This window comes from Coturnix japonica, chromosome 5, assembly GCF_001577835.2.
Source record: "Coturnix japonica isolate 7356 chromosome 5, Coturnix japonica 2.1, whole genome shotgun sequence".
NCBI classification, from domain to species: domain Eukaryota; kingdom Metazoa; phylum Chordata; class Aves; order Galliformes; family Phasianidae; genus Coturnix; species Coturnix japonica.
The window spans coordinates 9107516-9126451 of NC_029520.1; the positions used below are offsets into that span (position 1 = coordinate 9107516).

An 18936-nucleotide genomic window follows, 5' to 3' on the forward strand; every position below is an offset into this window, starting at 1 on the left:
ATTTTGTTGAGCTCATTATTGCCTCTTTGAGATAACGCAGTTATCAGAACTATCTCTGTTGTGGTGTACCAGGGTGATGGAAGGGTATCTCCTTGAAAACATTTACAAAGGCAGTCCAGCATCTGAAAATAGATGCTTCCTGTTTAGTAACAGCTGCAAGTTACACTAAATCTTCCATTTTACCAAAGCGTATCTGCCTAAGCTAGGAATCTGTAAATATTTCAAATAAATATATAGGGTAGGCTCGAGCATTCGCAAACTGTAGTTTTCAGAAGGGAGGGAAACAAACATGGATTGGACCTGGTGGGATAACCATTGTCATTTGGCTGATAATGTCTTTGTACAATGAAGTTTGCGTATTCTGGCTTAACACTGTGTTCTGAAGGATCTTTGAGTCATCCTCTAAAACTGATGGCTTTAATATGCTTTGTGGTGTTGCGGTGTGTATATATGAGACATGGTAAAGAAATGCGTGCGCATCACCTGTAGATATATTACTATGAAGTTGCTACTGGGAGGCACTGAAGGATATCAGAAGGGAAACTAGTGAATAAATAGGGGCAAACCAAAACTAAGGTGACTTTATTTTGTGCCTTAACCGTAAATAAAATTATAGGGGCACTAATGTCACCTCAAGTCTGCATCAAAAAGGAACACAGTTTATGTCAACAAAGTTTCTTAGATTGAGAGTGGGCTTTGTTGTGATTTATTTGTTCAAACCTTTATATACATTGCATTTCCACTGCCATAAAAGCTAAGAGTGGTCTTTATTATTATTATTTTAGTCCTGTGAACTAGTATAAATCATACCAAGAAAAGTTAGTGTGATTGTTATAGGCTGCTTTGGTAATATGAGTATTATCTAGTTTAGTTGTGCCAAGGTGGTTGTGCTTACTTAGTGATACCAGGAAACCATTTCTGAAGTTGAGCATTATGTTCAACTTTATGCACTGAGTAGTTTGAATGATTTCAGAAATTACTCATAAAACAAAATCTTGGCCTCCACAACCCTCAGACTTCAGCAGAGCTAGAAGCCGCACCAGGGTTATAAAGTATTTTCAAACTCTGGACTAGAGCTGATAGAATCCCTAGGGCTATGACGGAGAAAGAAATTGAACTTCTGATAATGAAGAAGAATTGGGAGAGAGTTGTGGCTATGCTGTGGATAACATAGCGATGAAATATAACTTGTTATTGATGGGAAAGAGAGAAGAGAATGAACGGAGGCTAACTTAGAAAGAAATAATGTTTCCAAAGAGGTGGTGTAGGGAAATGGCCTTTAAAGTGGCATTTTGGATAAATAACTGTGAAACCAGATTGCATTTGTCAAGAGAGTTTTATCTCTGCAGTTGATACAGTGTTACAACTGGCCCATAAACAGTGCTGTGAGGAAAGCGTCTGCTGTGCTGAGGTACGATGTAGATACATGATGTAAGAGTAGAGAGCAAGCTCCAAGATGTAAATGACATTCAAGTTAGGGGCTGGCACAGCAGGAGGATGCTGTTATTGTTTCTAAATAGTTAGGAAAGAAGATAATGGGCCACAGAGACTTGAGAAGAAAATGAAGTTACCTGCTTTAGCCATGATGAGTTTGTGGTAATTGCAAAGCACACGCATGAAGGTATAAAACAAAGAAACATTCCACTTTGAACAAGAATTTTGGTATTTTGTGTCATGAGAAGAGCTGACATTTATTTGCAACTTAGAGGAAATGTGGGGAGGAAAGGAAATGAACAAAAAGAAGAGCCCAGCAGGACTAGAGAAGAAAGCTGAACAGCATGGAGCTTGAAGAGAGTTCAGCAGAGGACACATTGAGGGAGCACACAGAGAACTGGAAGGATTTGGGAAAGGGCACTTCAGAAGGCATGAAGAGAAGGGCATCATTAGCAGGAGCATGGCCAGAGCTACTGAAGGGCTTAACTAAAGAGTTATATTGCCTATCTTGTACTGTGATACTCAGATTCTCCTTTTGTAAAACAGCGCAAGGTTTGAGCATCCATGAATGCCTTATGTTCAGAACATATATTGTCCCTTAGACATAAGGCCACAGAAGAAGCCAATGTGTAAAAGTTCTTGGGGGGAATTGTTGAGGAGGAAGCCTCTTTTCCTTCTCTGGGCAAATCAATGACTAAGTGATTACATTCTTGGTGTGAATGGGAATTCTTGCCTTTCTTCTATGCCTTGGCGTATCTTGGTGTATGAAAGGTACTCCTGGTTTCCATTTTGGAATCACACTGTGCATCACACTGACTACTGATCTTCAGAATTGAGAGAGGGTGGAAGGAAGGAAATACATTTCTTTTACATGTTGCTATGGGAAAGAGCCATTACAATTGCTGTAAGAAAAGGTAAATAGGCAAAATGTGCCAGTAGTCATCTAGTTTGCATTTTCTTATTTTTATTTTCCATTTATTGCAGCTTTCTCTTTACTGCATTGTTATAATGTGAAATACTCCACTAAGTAACAGCTTTGTATTGGTTGTCACTCTCTCGCATTCCCATAGCTGGAGATCAAAGTGGTATAAAAAAATTAGGAAGGGACATGAGGAAAGAGCAAAAGGAGGGAGCAGATATTTTTGTCTCTTTCACCTCTTAGAAAGAATAGAAGGAAGAAGGAAGGGATGGAAAGGTTGATCTGTAGTTGCATTCCCATCCTTTTACTCTGTTAAGCATCATGCAGGCTTGGGGACTGTTTGCACTTCCTCCAGTGGCTAAACTGCTCCAGGAGAGGATGAGTGCTGACAGCTTTGGCTGCAGCTAGCAGTGTTTCCCTCCTTTCTGGCATAGGGATAGGAGTGGCCACAGCTTGTAATGTTCTGCAGGTGCTGTATGTTGGGCAGATGATAACTTTCAGACGTCCGTGTCACCGTCCTCTCACCAGTTGTGTGTCACGATTTAAGGACTGTGGTTGTAATGTATGGTCTCATATTACAGAACTGTGTTCCTCTTCCATCTTTAATTCTTGTAGAATGTACGTTGGAAGAAAGGTCCACGACTTCCTCCTACGGAAGATTTAATACAGATTGGGTGAGGATATGAACATGAACACTGATAATGCTAAAGCTTGCAGCTATCCATTTCCTCCTTAGCAGGTGGCAGGAATGAGTATCAGTTGAAGTCTACAAAAGCATGGGCAGCTTCAAGAGTGTTGATTACTCTTTGTGCTCAGTGAAATTAGATTCCACAGAATGTTATGCTCTGCAAGATTATTTCTGATATCCCTGCTATGTAGCCCCATTTGTAAAGTGCGACAGATAGTAAATAGGGTAATATTGAATCTACAGGCTAGTTTGGAAACAGAGAAGAGGATTAGTTAAATGATTGACCTGACGTTAGAGGAGTAGCTGATGTCAGAGCCAAGATTTGAATCGTAATCATCCATATGTCAGCCTGGTGCTTTTGTCACTGGAGTAGAATGTAGCTCTGGAGGAGGGAAGCCTGCAGTCGGAGTTAAGTGGCATCAGTCACAGTTGCTGCTTTGGGGATGTGACTGGCTGGAAAAAGGAGTGCTAGACAAACATTTCTTTTTCTTGCGTTTGTGTGAGAAGCTACGTATGCTCTGTTTTGGTAAAAATTCAGTTTCTTGGAGAATTTTCTGTCTTTTGGCTTTCCTGGATTCCTTTACCTGCTTAGATAATCTGTAGCCTTGGAAGAAAATATGTCTTGTGAAGGTCAGATGTGGAGTTGCACTTTTCCAGATGCAGATGGATGACCTCTATACATTCACAGCAGCAGACAGGCAAACCATGTCTCAACACTATTCTCTAGCCTAAAATGAAGCAGTGACTGGTTCTGATTAAAATGCAGCCAGAGCCTCTAGTACTCTGGTATAGCAGTGCTGGCCTTGACAGAAATAGCTGTTAAATGGGGAGTAAAAAGCTTTCCATTTTTGCCAAACTTGTAATGAACATGGTGAAGCTGTCATAAATATGATGTTCTTAGCTAAAATGATTATGGCTTAACAATTTTCCAATGCATTGCATTGGGTTATTTCCAGCACATTGAGATCTTAGTGCTGTAAAGGTTTAATAGGAAATTTTGACAGTGCATCGTTATCTGTGTTGGAGGAAAAGGTAGGCAGTGTTTATGAAATCCTCTTGGGTTCTTTATCCACCTTCTTGATGTGGCTTGTATGCTCATTTGTTGTCATTTTTACAGGTATCTAACTCTCTCAAGAAGCACTTTATCCAGTGTTTGGCTGTGAATTTCCAAGTTCAGTTGCTAGTGTGATGCAAACTAAGGATACCCGTAGCTTTCAAATACAGATGCAGAATCATTAGCAGGGATATGTCAGTGGTATTCTGCAGATCAGGCTGGTGCTGTGCCAGTCCATGGTGCTTGAGGAGCACAATGGTGCATCACTGATGCAAATTACTGCTTTCAGGAAAAAAAAAGTGTTTACAAGGAGCTGAACATGCGTGAGTTCATGCTGAACTGCGAAGCATTACTAGAAGCTACATTTGATGGATCTTTGTGAGACACTGGGGGACTCATGGAAAGTTTAAATACCATCCTCTGTAAGAATGGTAGAACAGTAGTGTTTGAGAGAACGCATGGAAGTATTCTATTCCAAATGACAAAATGACTGGTGCTTTTCAGTTATGATCAGCATGGTACATAAGTGCATTCACCTTCACGTAGCTCTGATTTTCGTTTGAAAACTGTGGTTTTTATCTTTTTTTTCCAGAGAAGATGTGACTAAACAAGCAGAAGAAAATGGTCATATATTTTTGTTATTGCCTTTAGTCACTGGCTTTTTTCCGAGTGTATAAGTAAGCAAGGTGCATAATGCCTTTAGAATCCTTGTGTTACTGATAGTGCTTATTACTAACACCTTAGTGATTGTGTTTTGGTAGATTTGGTAATCTAAAGAAGTATGTGAGGAGAGATTTTATGGGAGGGCTATTGTGTTCTAGTAGATCAACTGATTTTTCCTAGAGGAAACCAGCAAGCTTGTAGAATGAGCTAAACGTCAGGAAAATGATGATGATGGAAGGCAACTGTGATAGTCAGTTTGTATCCTAAGAACACTTTGATGGAGGTGGCTAGCACTTGGAAGAAAGGAGCGTGTACATACTAATGTATGTGTCTGAAATTACATTTAATCCTCTCTTTTTTGCTAACTGCTGTAGTGTATGTCTAAAGCATGCTGTTGTGCCTTGTAGCCTTGCGGTGTGTGCAGCAGTGCACAGTGTGTGCTTTGTTCCACGTCTGCTTCCCATTGGCTGCCCCTTACCAGGGAACTGGTGCCAGCAGGTAGCAGCTGCTCATTTGATCACCTGAATTTGCTGCTGCTGAGTATGTTTTGAATCCCACCTTCAGGAGATCAGACCTGCAAAGTCCAGCTCAATGCCAGATGTGTCACTCAGATTTCTTTCTTGGTAGTAACTGTTCCACAACATACTGCTGAGACACTGCTGAGATCCAACTTGTTCCCCTTGCAGAGACTCCAGTTCTGTATTTGATCTGTCAGATAGAAGATGCCCCACTATGATTAGCCAAGGCTCGGCTGCTGCCACTGATCACAGCTTCATTTATTGATTGCTACATCTAAGCTGTACATATCACATACAGCTTTCCCAGATAAGAGCACCTCTCACCACTTAACTGTTCTTGTACCATTCAATTAGAGCTGAAGAGGTTAGCTGTTCTGTTTTAGGAGCATAGCTGGAAAGTTACAAGAAGTGCCAGCTAACATAGTTATGGCTGTTCTCTTTCTTCCAGCCTACTCTGATAAATCCTGGGCTAATTGCATGCTACTATACTTAGCTGTGCACAGTAGATGTGGTTAGGACTCTCAGATGTATGCCAGCCCTGTGTAAGTTGGGTAAATGCAAAATATTAAACTGGATATACCTGGAGAACAGCTGGTGTATGGGAAAGTTATGCTCTGTGGCTGATTCTCATAAACACCAAAATGTACCTTTTCACCCCTCCCCCCCTCCTTCTTCACTGGAGAATGTTTTAGCATGGGCATTGCTACCTGCAAAAGTAAGCTTTAGGATAAGGAAGGCCTCTGCTGCAAGTCATACAAGCTAAGTAGCAAATCTTTGATTTCTTCAACATCTACTTGGAAAGAAGTCTGTTGCTGTTGTGTTCTACAGGTGTGATTCCATTTAAAAAGAACTAAAAATGATGCACATTTATGTTAATGTCCTTCTATTGTGATTGTTTGATCCTCCATTTCTTCCCAGTTTGTATTCTAAAGAACTGGACAAGGAGCAGTCACAGGAATGTAGTAATGCAGGAGATATATACCTGTTTTTTCCCCCACGAGGTACTATGACATTCATTGTTTGTGTGTGTGTATATTTACAGAGACTGCTCACATTCTAGTTGTTGATGTAGGATAGTGAAATAAAGTGAGGAGGTAAATGAAGAAACGAGGAGGGAGAAACAGGCTGTGATCCAAGAAAGAATTTAGGGAAGGTATCTGCAGGAATTTCGGAAAGGAACTTCTGCTTTGAAACATTTTGCAATGTTTGAGATACTTTTCTATGAAAGAAGTCAAAAATTGATGGTAACCGCATGAGGACTTGGCTTCAGCTCTGAATTTCATCTGTCCCTATATCGTTTTCCAACAGTGAGCAAATGCTTTAAGAGATGGGAAAAGAAACACAACGTATAGCATTAATTCTTTTGTCTTGCCTTGCACTTTGCAGCAGTGCAAGCCTCAAGCAGAAACCGATGCTGTTACCCAGTTTTCCTCCTCTTTGCAACAGGAGTTAAGTGCAAGTGGTGTAGTGTGAGCTCTCCCTTGTTGTCAGTCTGGTTTTGTATCAGTGCATGTGAAGTCAGTTCTTGGCCTCTGCCACCTCTCACCCTTGTGAAGCGGATGAGGCTCCTCAGGGTGCTGAGTGTGACACTGCAGTGACATGAACTGTACATAAAGCCTGCAGCTAGCAACTTGCCTGTGTTGTGGTTGGAAACTTGGCTATTGGTAGCTGTACAGTTGTTTCTCTCTTTCATGGATGTGCATTTTGGATGGACAGCGATGACAACTATTTATGACTGCTAGCACTTGAGGCTGCTGAAGAAGAAATAAGTGTGTGTTTGTGAGTGTCTTTTTATGCTTGGTCACTCTGCATGCAAGTACAAAAGGATTAGCAGAAAGTTAGCTGGGGATTGAAGCTGGAAATTCTCCTTTTTAGGAACCTTTATGGGTGAGACTTGACATCTGTGTAGTCTCCCTTGAGTGGTGCAAGAAAGTGGCACCTATTACATCAACACTCAGGTTATTCCCTTTGCTTTCTGTTTAAGCAGGATTGACAGCCTGCCTGTGCTTGTTGAAGAGTAGAAGAAAGAACTCTGACTTTCTGCTTTGTAACTGCTAGTTTTGATAATTCAATGTTCTCCCTGAATGCTGACACTAAAATTGATACGCAGTTTTCAGGTTCCTTTTTCTGTTGGTCTTCGGGTGCATGGACACTTTATCATCAGTGATCACTAGTTCCTTTATAGCTTTTTTTCCTATAAGCATGTAGGCTCTTCAAGAAAAAGTGATTCATGATTTGGGATTGTGCCTAAAAATATCTGAAAACTAACTCTTAACTCTCCAGTGAGGAAAGTAGTTAGTATTTTCTAAATGGGGAAAAGAAGTAGGTTGGTACAAATTGAAACTGTTATTTTTCCATTTCATTTTTTTCTTTCCCCCTTATATATTAAAGCCTCTCTGGTAATTGGCCTGGTGACTATAGTGCTATGCTCTGTGATTTAGTTTTTTGATACCTGAAAGCCATGGGTTCATGCCAGGCTTTGTGTTTTTGCTGTTTTCCTTTTTGACTACTGATCCCAGACCACTTTCATAAGGGGTGAAAACAAGGACAGAGGGGAAAAGATTGGCTTTTATAAGAAAAGGTATAAATAACTTTGGAACTCTGAATTTAGAAAGAAATCACTAAATTCTGAGGCCCTCACACGTGGCCTCTTATTGCTAATCCCAGTTTGAGCAGTTCTTCAGCATCTCTAAATGAATCAGCGAGTGCACCTGTGGGAGGATTGTGAATGACTTTCTTTTTAGTGTTGACAGTCTCCAAGAGAGCGTGGCTTAAATCCCAAGGGAGATGATCTTGGTCCTACAGTTTCTGGTTTTCACAAAGTTTGAAACTTGCTGTATAGGAAACTGTTGATCACAGCTGAACCCCTGATTAACCACCTGAGGCAAAGTGATAAGTCAGCTGTGGGAGCACAGCTGAAGGTAATTCAGCTGTGCTACTGGAAGGGGTAAAGTTTGGCTCCATCTCTCCCAGATCTTATTTAAGGGCTGATCACCACTAAAGCACGATCTCTTCCTCTGGTGATTGTTCCTTTGTGGAGTTTTCTGCGAACCTTCACCATCGATGAGCCTTTTCCCTTTCTCTTTCTATCACGATAGTCTTTTGTACGACACAGCTAGTTAACCTATGTTTACCTGTCAGCTCTACACTTGCTAAAATGAGATTTTGAAGGCAGAAATTATCAGGCAGCCTCAGGTTTGTACTATAGGGAAAAAAAAAATCCCCCTCACTGAATTCTATTGGTAGTATGCAGTGAGAATGGTAAATATTCTGTTGGGAAGAAAAGGGCTTTGTATCTGTCTCTTATGCTTTCTCTTCCTTTAGAGATTCAATGATTTCAGGTGCTGTCTGTTCCTGAACAAGTAGATACTTAATGTGTAGGCAACAGGCATGTTTTAAATCTCAGGTGGAATGTGAAGGTGCTTTTGTTAACTAGACTTATTCTGTTACTTCTTGCTGCTGACTGGGTTTCTGATTCCTCACTGAAAATATAACAAAGTTTGAAAGTCATCTCGTTGCAGAAATAGTGGAAGGCTGTTGGCTGGGAAGAACCCTTATGGAGGCAGGAATTCACAGTAACAGCATTTTTTTCTGCTTTATTTCCTACAGCACTAAGCTGAAGCAGCTCGGTCTTCTGGACTTTACAATATTTGTGTTGTTGCCTTGTTTGTTTAATGCCTTTTCTGAGCTTCATATTACTGATGTCAGACCTGGCTGTCTTGAGATGTTTCATGTTCTTCTGCACACTTCAATTGTAGCTTTCTCATTCCCCAAGAAGCCTCCTTCGCTGCTGAATTCTTTGTGCTCCCTCGCATTCTCTAGAGCTGCAGAATCAGTCCATGTGATGGTAGGGGTACTTCATGGTGAGTGATGAGAGAGTCCTGTGATTGCTCTGCTACTTTTTTCGTAAATGGAATGTGTGCAGACTCTTGATTGCCACAGCTGTAGGTGTATCTGGTCCAGAATTTCCATGAGTTTTGTGAGGCAATGAGATTACTGTACATGAATGTGTGTACTATAGGTTCCTTGGCAACTGAGCTTTGAAGGAATTGTCTTAAGGATTTTCTGCCCTAAAATACACTAGGAGACCAGTAGGTTAAGGCATTTGATGCTTAATGGTGATCTTATGGCCTTTTTCTGAAGCTTCCAGCCTCACCTTATGCATGCTAATTTTTCTATCACTGTGAAAGCTGAATGTGGGAGGGACATCATTAGCAGAAACATGGCCAGAGCTACTGGAGGGCTTAACTAAGGAGTCATAAAGTCAATGGCAAAAGTGGTTTCCATTTCCAAAGAGCATAAAGAAGTTATTTCTAGGTGGGATTTGTTAGAAAAAAAAACCAAAAACAAACAACAAAACACATGAATTGTAATGAACTCAGAATGGCTTATGTGTTTTGGCACACATTTTTTTAAGGTGCGAGTAACTGAAGTGTCTTTGTATTGTAAGTGACAGAGAGGAAGAGGAAGTCATTTGCTGGGGAGGTTTGAGATCTGAGTTCACAGTTGGGTTTTGAAGGCGACCCTTCTCGCACAATTGTTAGTGAATGATTCCTTGAGTGGTAGAATTAATTACCGAGCTGCAAACTAGATTTTCACGTGGGCTACTGATTTAACACTGTAGTCTGTGGTCTATGGTCTGTCTCTGAGGAGAACCTGTCCCTTTGAGTTCAGTAATTTTTTGTGATCTGTTTGAGGGACTGTACCTGTAACTGTGGGTGCATGTAGCAAGCTTTTACTCTGACATTTAGAAGCCTTTGATAACTATGCATGTGAGATCATGGGGGCTGAAGCTGTGTCTTCCTGGTGTCATCCATTCCGATATTGCATGGGGCAGGCAGAACTACTATAAATGCTACATGATGCTCTTAACCACGTGGAAATTATTCCATCCCTACCTAGTATCTTGGTTATGTGTTTGTGCCTTATATGAGAATGCTTGCCTTGCATGCTGGGAGAGAGCACTGGTACTTCACAGCCTCTTTCCTTCTCTCTTTGTTATGTTGCTGGATATGTTAGATTGCTTCTTTTGCTGCCTTTCTTGTATTAAAATAATGGTTTTCAAAGATTTAACCAAAAATTTAATCATCTCAGTATAATTGTCTTGTTTTCAGGGGGAGCAACTGAGGTGTTGCATTAGCAGTGATCCACAAGGGAACTTGTTGAATGGTGGTGTGAGTGGTTTCAGCTAATCAGCATACGGGTTTCTAATCCATTTTGTTTTCTCATAGTGAATGCAATATTAGACTGCCCTGAAGTTGTCAGAAGTGAACAGAATAGCAAACACTTGGTGCCTATATGCAGCTCTTTGAACATGCAGCAACTGTGTTCACTGTGGGTTGAGCATTCTCAGGGTCTGTTAGCATAAATGGGACTTGTTCCTATGCTCGAAGTGCAATGTGTCCTACTGTCTCTGGGTAGTAATAGACACCTTATCTTGCATTTCCATATGGCTGTGTGGAACAAAAGCCATTGTACAAACAAACGCACCCCATTCCTCCCTGGATGTCTTCTCTCTTCCTGAGATCTAATTTCCGATGAGACAAAGGAAGTCTGACAAAAGAGATTTGTTACTTTCTGATGGCTTAAAGGGTGACAAGCGGAGACTTCTTGATATGGTGTTGTTGAATGGACCTTGTCATCTCCAGCTGTGGCCTGTGAGGGAAAAGTCACCTTTCCCTACAAAAATGCTGTGTGGTTTCTCTAGGGTGGAATCTCTGCTCATGGGTTAGACTGAGGCTCCTGATTTGTGAAAACATCAGACAGCTCTGAATTCTGAAGAGTTGTGATAAGTACTGATATCTGCAAGGAAGCAACCTGAAGACTTATGGGCTCTTTGCTTGTGTTTGCTGCTCCACTGCTTGTATGGGGTGACTGTCAATGGGGCACCATGGAACATGAAAACTTTGGAGGTTGAAAAGCATGGCAGGAAATATCCCCTGTCCTGATAGAGGGGAGTAGCTTTGATCTGTGATCTAGTCTATGACATCAACCCATGGACGTTTATGTGGGCTTTATTAAGGTGCTAAGTGCTGCATAACAAAGATAACACGAAGGAGCAGGGATTTGGGACTGTGGTGGTGTACCCTTAGACAAAGAGTGGCAGAAGAAGACGGTTGAATTTACCATAATGCGATTGAATTGCTTTGTGGTGGTCCTGCCAGCATGTTCATGTGTCAGCTTATAGGAAGTCTTGCTGCATGCATTTAAAACCGTAATCCCTTTGCCTATCTTGTACTGTGATACTCAGTCTTTCCTTTTGTAAAACAGTGCAAGGTGTGAGCATCCATGAATGCCTTACTTTCGGAAGGCGTGTAAATCCCTGTGACAAAAAATTTGTACTTCATGCTTGAGGCTGCAGAAGGAGCTAATATGTAAAAGTCCTTGTAGGGAATTGTTAAGGAGGAAGTAATTCAGCCACTAAGTGGTTGAGTTCTTGGTGTGAATGGGATGCCTTGTCTTTCTTCTGTACTTTGATGTGTGTTGAGTCTGAAAGGTTTCCCTTTGGAATGAAGTTGTGCATCATACTGACAATGGGTTTTTAGAATGGTTTGGGGCCAGATGGGGGTGGGGAGGAAATGTTTCTCTCATAGATGTTGCTATGGGGAAGAGCCATTATGATTTTGTCTTACAGATTTCTGTAAGAACAGGTAAATATGCAAAATGTGCCAGTGGTCATCTAGTTTGCATTTTCTTCATTTTGCTTTGTTTACTGCAGTTTTCTTTTTACTTCATCCTTGACAGAAGGCTTTTTTTCCCTTCTGCTATTTCTTTCCTTTTGTCCTTGGGGCTGCCTAGGTGTTTGTTCTGGCCTTTTTGTTCATTCTCTGGTGTTTTCCAAAGCCATATTGTTTGTTCAGTACTTCTTGTGACTCTGTAATGTGAAATTCACTTTTAAGTAACACCTTTGTTTTAGTCTCACCCTCATATTCTGCTGTTTTTGGTTTTTTAGCTCCATTTCCTTACCTTTTTCCTACTCCCCTTTCCCTTTTCTTAGAGTGGTGGGTCTATCTACCGCATTAGGCATGGAACCAGGCCAAACCGGACCAGAACTATAATATTTATTGGCGGCATTGGCTGGGAAAACTGAACCTTTAGAATGAAACTTTCTGTACCCTTCAGAGAGTTTTGTTAGAAAGCTTATCAGTAGTGTGGGACTTGTATTGCAAACAAGGCTTTGAAGTGTGGGCTTACTGCCTGCTTTCTGGGATTTCTGCAGCAACTTCTTTTTGAAGAAGCCTTTCCAGAGCCAGGGAATAGTAAATGGCAGGGAATGTGGAGGGACTAGGGAGAAACTAGAGAAATGGGTGTTGACAGTGTTGTGGAACTTTACTTGTGAACACATGCAAGATCCTGAGAGCCTAAGCAGGTATTTGAGACAGGGATGTTGCAGCTCAGGTAGATCTGAGAAGGCACAAATTATTTGGGGCCTGGCTTGTGCCTACTAGTGCCATCCCAGAGTGGGAAGGAGCCTCTGAAACTGAGTGGAGAGGAAGAGTTTCTGAGAGAGTCTGAGCTAAGACAGAATCTCCTTATCAAGAAAGAAAATCTCTGAACTGAACAGGAGGGTATCCAAGCTGAGGAAAAAAAGTTTCCAAATCAAACAAGATCTCTGAGCCGAGGTAGAGAATCTCCAGTCTGAACGAGTCCTCTTCCAATCCAAAGGAGGTGGATTCTGAGCTGAGCTAGAGAGTAAGCATCAAAATTGCACCACCTGATGACAGAAGGCATCAGTCTCGATGTCAGTTTCCCCTGTTAAGAGGACAGAAATTGAAAACAGATGTTGCTTTGTTTAGAACAGGAGGAAGACGAGTAAGTAGATCCAGGGGAGGTGCCCTCAACAAGACCTCTAGTTTGGAAGCAGAGAAGAGTACCAGTTATATGATTCACCCAGGGCTAGGGGAGTGGCTGTTGTCAGAGCCCAGATTTGAATCCTAATCATCCAAATCTCAGCCTGGTGCTTCTGCTATTATGGTAGAGTGCAGCTCTGGAGAAGAGAACCCTGCAGTCAGAGTGAAGTGATTGCTGCTTTGGGGAAATAACTGGCCAAAAAAAAGAGCACTAGCCAAACGATTCTCATTCTTGTGTTTGTGTGAGGGAAGCTATGCACGCTCTTATTTGGTAAAAATTAAATTTCATTTCTTAACTAGATGTTAGGGACTGTTGTATAGTCTGTCTTTTTGGCTTTCCTGGATTCCTTTACCTGCTTGGATAATCTGTAGCCTTGTGTCTTGTAAAGGCCACATGCAGAATGGCATTTTTCCATATGCAGATGGATGCTCTATACATTCACAGCAGGAGACAGGGAAACTAATATGTCTTCAGTGCTCTTCTCTAACCTAGTGTAGGCTACTTTGCAGCTGTTATTTGAAGGAGTTGTTTAGGGATTTTCTGCACTAAAATACTTCAGGAGACAGGTTATGGCATTTGCTGCTTAATTGCTTCTTTCTGAAGTTGCCAGTCTCACCTTCTGCACTCTATTTCTTCTGTCTCCATGAAAGCTGGCTGTGAGTGGGACTCCTTTTTAATGTAAGATGTGTTGCTGTGGAGTTACTAATTCTTACAGAAGCCTCCAGATGCTTCCACAGGTTAAGGACTACCAATAATGGACTGTTCTTTCAAGATGTCTATTTGACTCATGTGTTTTAACTGCATGTTTGTGTAACATCTGCTGTTATTTTTCTGTGTTAGAAGCTGGATGTGAAAAAGCTAGATCAGTGAATCTGCTGTTTTGTTTGGCAGTTGGACCCATTAAGTATGAGCACTTGTTTCTAGACTGTTCTCTGCCAAGGTGCTTTCATAATGTGTTGATTATTGTTGACTTTGCAAAAATCTGATTAGTTCTTTTATGGGAAAATCCAATCACTTTTTTTTGTTGTCTTGCTGTAGAGGTCTAAATAGCAAGGTGACTTTTTTTTTCTCCTGAGGTACACTAGTATGGTTGTTTAGGTTCAAGGCTTGCAATTATAAAGGTTTGTAGTGGTCAAGATACTTATATAGTCTCAGAAAGCAGTTTCAGTGTCTAGCTGTGATTTGATGCTAATTGTTGAAGTCTATTTCATATTTTTGAATGTGTTCTATATAAAAAGCTATTGTTTGACTTGTGGATTTTGGGTAATTGCTTTGGCTTTGTGATTTTCCTTAGAATGGAAGATTAAACCTGGAGTGGTTTCACTTGCATCTGTAGTCTGTCAGCTCACTGAAGAAGTTATAGCATTTTTATTAAGTGCGGACTGAGTTTGGTGTACAAGATGAGCTGTAGAGATAGTCATTGCTCTGAGCTAATGTTGTGAAGCGGAGCATTTCCGAGGAATTTCTAATTTTGACAACTGGGATCAAATGTCTGACTTCTGAAGGCTGACAATAATGCCAGGGGCTGAGCTGCTTTGTCTTGTTGATAGCAACTGCGCAGTTTAAAAACCACACCGAATGCCAGGGAACTGTGCATCTTAGCCGGTTAGGTTCAGGGTGTGTGTTAAGGGTAAGGCATTAGCTTTAGAAGTCTTTATGGGATGGAAATGCTGCGGCTGCTCAGGGGGTAAAAATAGTTCTGGGTTTTCAATGGCTACATTCCATGGCTGGAACTTGAAATCATGAATCAGGGTTCAGCGCTTGCTGTGTGTGAGAGCGCCCATGAGAGCTGTGCGGCTGGACGCTGGAGGGGAGCGGTTCACTGCCATGAACCCCAGCCCTGCTCCGCTCATACTCTGGGAGGGACCCGTGTTGCTGGTGCATTCTCATCAAGGTATCGTATGTTGTTTTGATTTCTGGTAGTTGCTTAAATGTAAATAATTAAAGATCTGCTGAACTGTGCAAAATCTCACTAAACAACCTGAATTAAAAAAAATGCATCTGTGTGAAGCTTCACTTCCATGGACTTGTGGCTTCACACATCACAAGCTTCCAGAGACCTGGGCTGGTGTGTTTTGCTTGGCAGGGTCTGCTGTTCATTCCCACCTGAACGCTGTTTTGTATGACTGTTCATCCTTGATTTTTGGGGTGGAGATTTTTTTTGCTTCATTCCAGAACTTTTCTAGCCAAGAAATTCCTTTGGGAATTCAAATGTGTAAATATTACTCTTTCACAGCCTTCCTGCAGTCATACATTTAAAAAACAGTATTTAAAACATGGATGCTAAAATCTCTTTGTAAAGCTTCAAACTGTGTCAGTGCTGTGATATGTACAGGATCTGTATGGATTTAATCCCTTTCTGACAGAATTCAGGTGATTTTTCTCAGTAGTACTAAAAACCCACTCAGCTTCATGAAGGAGAGAATGTTGTACTTACAGTCAGGACTTGTTGTTCAAAGCTTTTGTGACTGACTTTACTTCTAAATGTGTCGTTTGTTTGGGCTCTGGACTTTTCAAACATAACCTTCAGGCCATTGCTAGCAGGACTTGGTAAAACTGATGTTGATGCAGTTTTTGATGCCCTGTGAGTTGAACAACTGTGTGATCCTCATTCTGGAGTGAGTTGCTAAATCTTTTGTTGCTAGAAGATACCAATGTCAGCCGCAAGTGCAGATTCTGTTGTTAGTGCCCAGGACACAAGCATGCGGCTCCACACCCAGTAACTCTCAGCCAGGCACATTGCTGAAGTGAAGCTGCAAGTTTGTCTGACCCACTCTGTGCTATTCCTATGTGCCTGATGCTGCTGTGGGCACCTGAATTTTTGCTCTGCTGGCACTTGGCACATAATGCAGGCACCTAGAGATGCGGTCTCCCCAGATAATGCGAGCTGGCTGGGCTTGCATTAGAAGAGCCTGCTAACTGAGCGTGGCACCACGTACCACTGCTGTAGCTTTAGCAAACTAAGTGCCAGAGCTATCTCTGCCTGATTTTATTTTCTATCATGCTGGCACAGCTTGCTTTGCTGAATGTTGCTGATATCAAGTAGAGGATACTGTTTTGTCATGCAGCTCCTATGTTATGAGGCTGATCTGTAACATAAAGTGAATTTTGGAAATCTCATGTGGAAAAACAACTTCATAAAAGTGAGTGTCTTGCTCAAAGATGTGGGGTAAGGCTGCAGAAATCAATATAGTTCCATACTATAAGCTATATTAGTGAGGTGTTAGATCCAGGATGAGTAGCAAACATCAGGATCTGTCAAATTATTTTATTTTTATTTGAGATGTCTTAGTGGGTGAGGCGCTGGGCTTGGGAACAGGACCTGGCTTATATTTCAGCCTTACAGACAGAATTTGTCCATCTAATATTGTAACTTTTCAGCTCCAATCTGTATAATGAGGATGATTTTACAGCAGAGATGTTGTGTGAAAAAAATGTGATTGTCATTAATGTACATGCTAATTCCAGAGCTGCCAAATTAACTGCTGGTGCATTGCTCCTGGGAGGTGTTTTCTGCCTCTATAGTGGGAATTTTGTGTTTTTCTCGCCAAAGCAATTTTACAGGGTGTGAACATGGACTGCAGACAGTGTAAAGGATGTTCCCAGAGCTGTATAAAGTCCAAAGACAGGAATAGATGCAGTAATCCTGCCTCCTCATGTCCTATGTGCTGCTTTCACTGTATGTTCCCTTTTGGGACCTTCAGTAAGAGTTAGAAATATGTTGCAGGACATTAGGTTAGTCATCCGCATGGCACAAAAATAGTTGAATGGGTATTTTAAAGAAGTGACATGGCAAAACCCGTGGTGTAATTTTACTAGTAGCAGCACTGCCTAAAATAACAAGAACATGAGAAAGTCCTTTCCGAATGCAGCACTTTAGATAATGCCATTTTTACCTACAGCAGAAAAGCAACGAGAGATGTCTAAAACATTCAGTCAATGCTTCCAGTTATGATGTGCTCTTTGTGTTAGGAATTAAAACACCGTGAGCTATCTGCCAGGGCTGTCAGCAAAGGTGAGTGACTGAAGATTCGGATGTTTGCCCAAGCTGTCCGGATTTAATTATCCTGTGAAACCTCATTAGAGATGAGCTGCACCTGTGATACCGAGAGGGAAGGATTATGAAGGTAGTTCAGACTCTGATTCATAACTTAATTTTCAAAATACTCTATTGGAATCTGGAATTTTTTCTTTCCTCACGTAGCTCAGTACATGTATTGTGCAGTCCCAATCTGATTGTAAGAGGAGGTGGGAAATAAAAAATGCATTTGATGGTTAAAAGGCTCTTGACAAATTGGGGATAAAATATGATAAGTAATGATAAATGCAATTCTCTCTTAATGGAGAAATAATCAACTGCATAAGTATAAGCAGACTTGCAGGAGATCTGGGGGTTATGATGTATCAGCATAAATTTAAGTCAGTGCTTAGTGTTGTTTCAAAAGGCAGGACCATCCTGCAGTGCCCTAGCATTTTGGCCACCAGTCCTGTGCAGTGATCCTTGTCTGATGCTCAGTACAACCTCAGCATGGATATTGTTTACCTTTTGGGAGCTGTAGCTGACAGCTGTGGATCAACTGGACCAAGTGAGATGCTAATGGTCAGGGTCTAAATAATATCTATATGGGAAATTTGCATGAGCTGGAGTTCTTTGGTAAAGGCATTTAATGATGCCTCACAAACCTGTAAGTGCCTGCTGGAAAGAAGAAGGAAAGAGCCCCTTGTGGGCATAGGGTAAGAAATAAGATTTCTGTCACAGAACATAATATTCAGGTTTGTTAGTGAGAAAAACGTTCGTGGGCTAGTGAAACACTATAATACTGTAAATGGTAACCCCCAGTCTTGGGCAGTCATTGAGAACAGATGAAGTGAATGTCTGTGTGGCCTGGCATAGTTACAACCTGTTTGACCCTCGTCTGGGTGATCTTTTCAAGTCTTTCTGGGTTCTGCAATTCTCTAATTCTTTAATTCTGCATGATTATAGGTTTTGACTGGGAAACTAATGTCCGTAATCCTCTGTAAAAGGCACAGTGCTCAGCGCCTCCCAGATGACCTGTTCTTGCAGTTAGGGCTGATGCTATTATCTCTAATAGTAGCCTGGCAGAGGGAAGAGGTTGGGTGAATAAGTAATCTTTGACAGTGGTAAACAACCTGGAGGCATGAGTGAGGAAAGGCTGCTTATTCTCAGTTGCTTGTGGTGCATGAGCTGTAGGACCATTAATATTTCGGATGGTAATTGCAAAACGAAAAATACTTTTTCACACCATGTTTTGTTAACCCAAGGAACTTACTGCAGTGGGACATGTTGCCTGCTGAAAGCAATTAGATGATATTAGGCCAGCAGATCTGTTAGAAGTGCTTAAGCATAAGTACATTCTACTTCCAGCTCAGCAGTTTCCTGGGCCACATGTTGCTAGAGCCTGGGGTTGTGGACCATGGCAGCTACTGCTATGTTTGTACCCAGTGCTTTACTGTTGGCACTTGAATGATGGCTGCCACAGTCCAAAGGGAAAGCTATGTCCCAAATTAGGAGAGTGTTCTCTTTCTCCAGTCCCAAGGCATAGCCTTGTGGACTTCCACGTGCCTGACAATCAGCACATTTAAAATAGCCTTTTGCCTCTCCGGATCTGAGAAGAACCCTGACTGGGACTTCTTGTTCCCATCTGAGAAGCATTCTGTCAGCATTCCCACTTTAATCCAAGAGGTGCAGCAGAACAGCTGGGGCCGAGTGGGAAGAGGCAGCAAAAATTCAGCTCCAGGCCTCAGGCATTCTCATGTCTTTGCTGGGAATTTCAGGGCATGTGCTGCC

General features: G+C 41.6%; 1 protein-coding gene across 7 annotated transcripts in view; it reads left to right on the top strand.

The window, feature by feature from the left end:
- The window catches only part of TSPAN4 (tetraspanin 4), a 379559-nt gene that overhangs the window by 154496 nt on the left and 206127 nt on the right, over positions 1 to 18936 (top strand). The window lies entirely within an intron of this gene.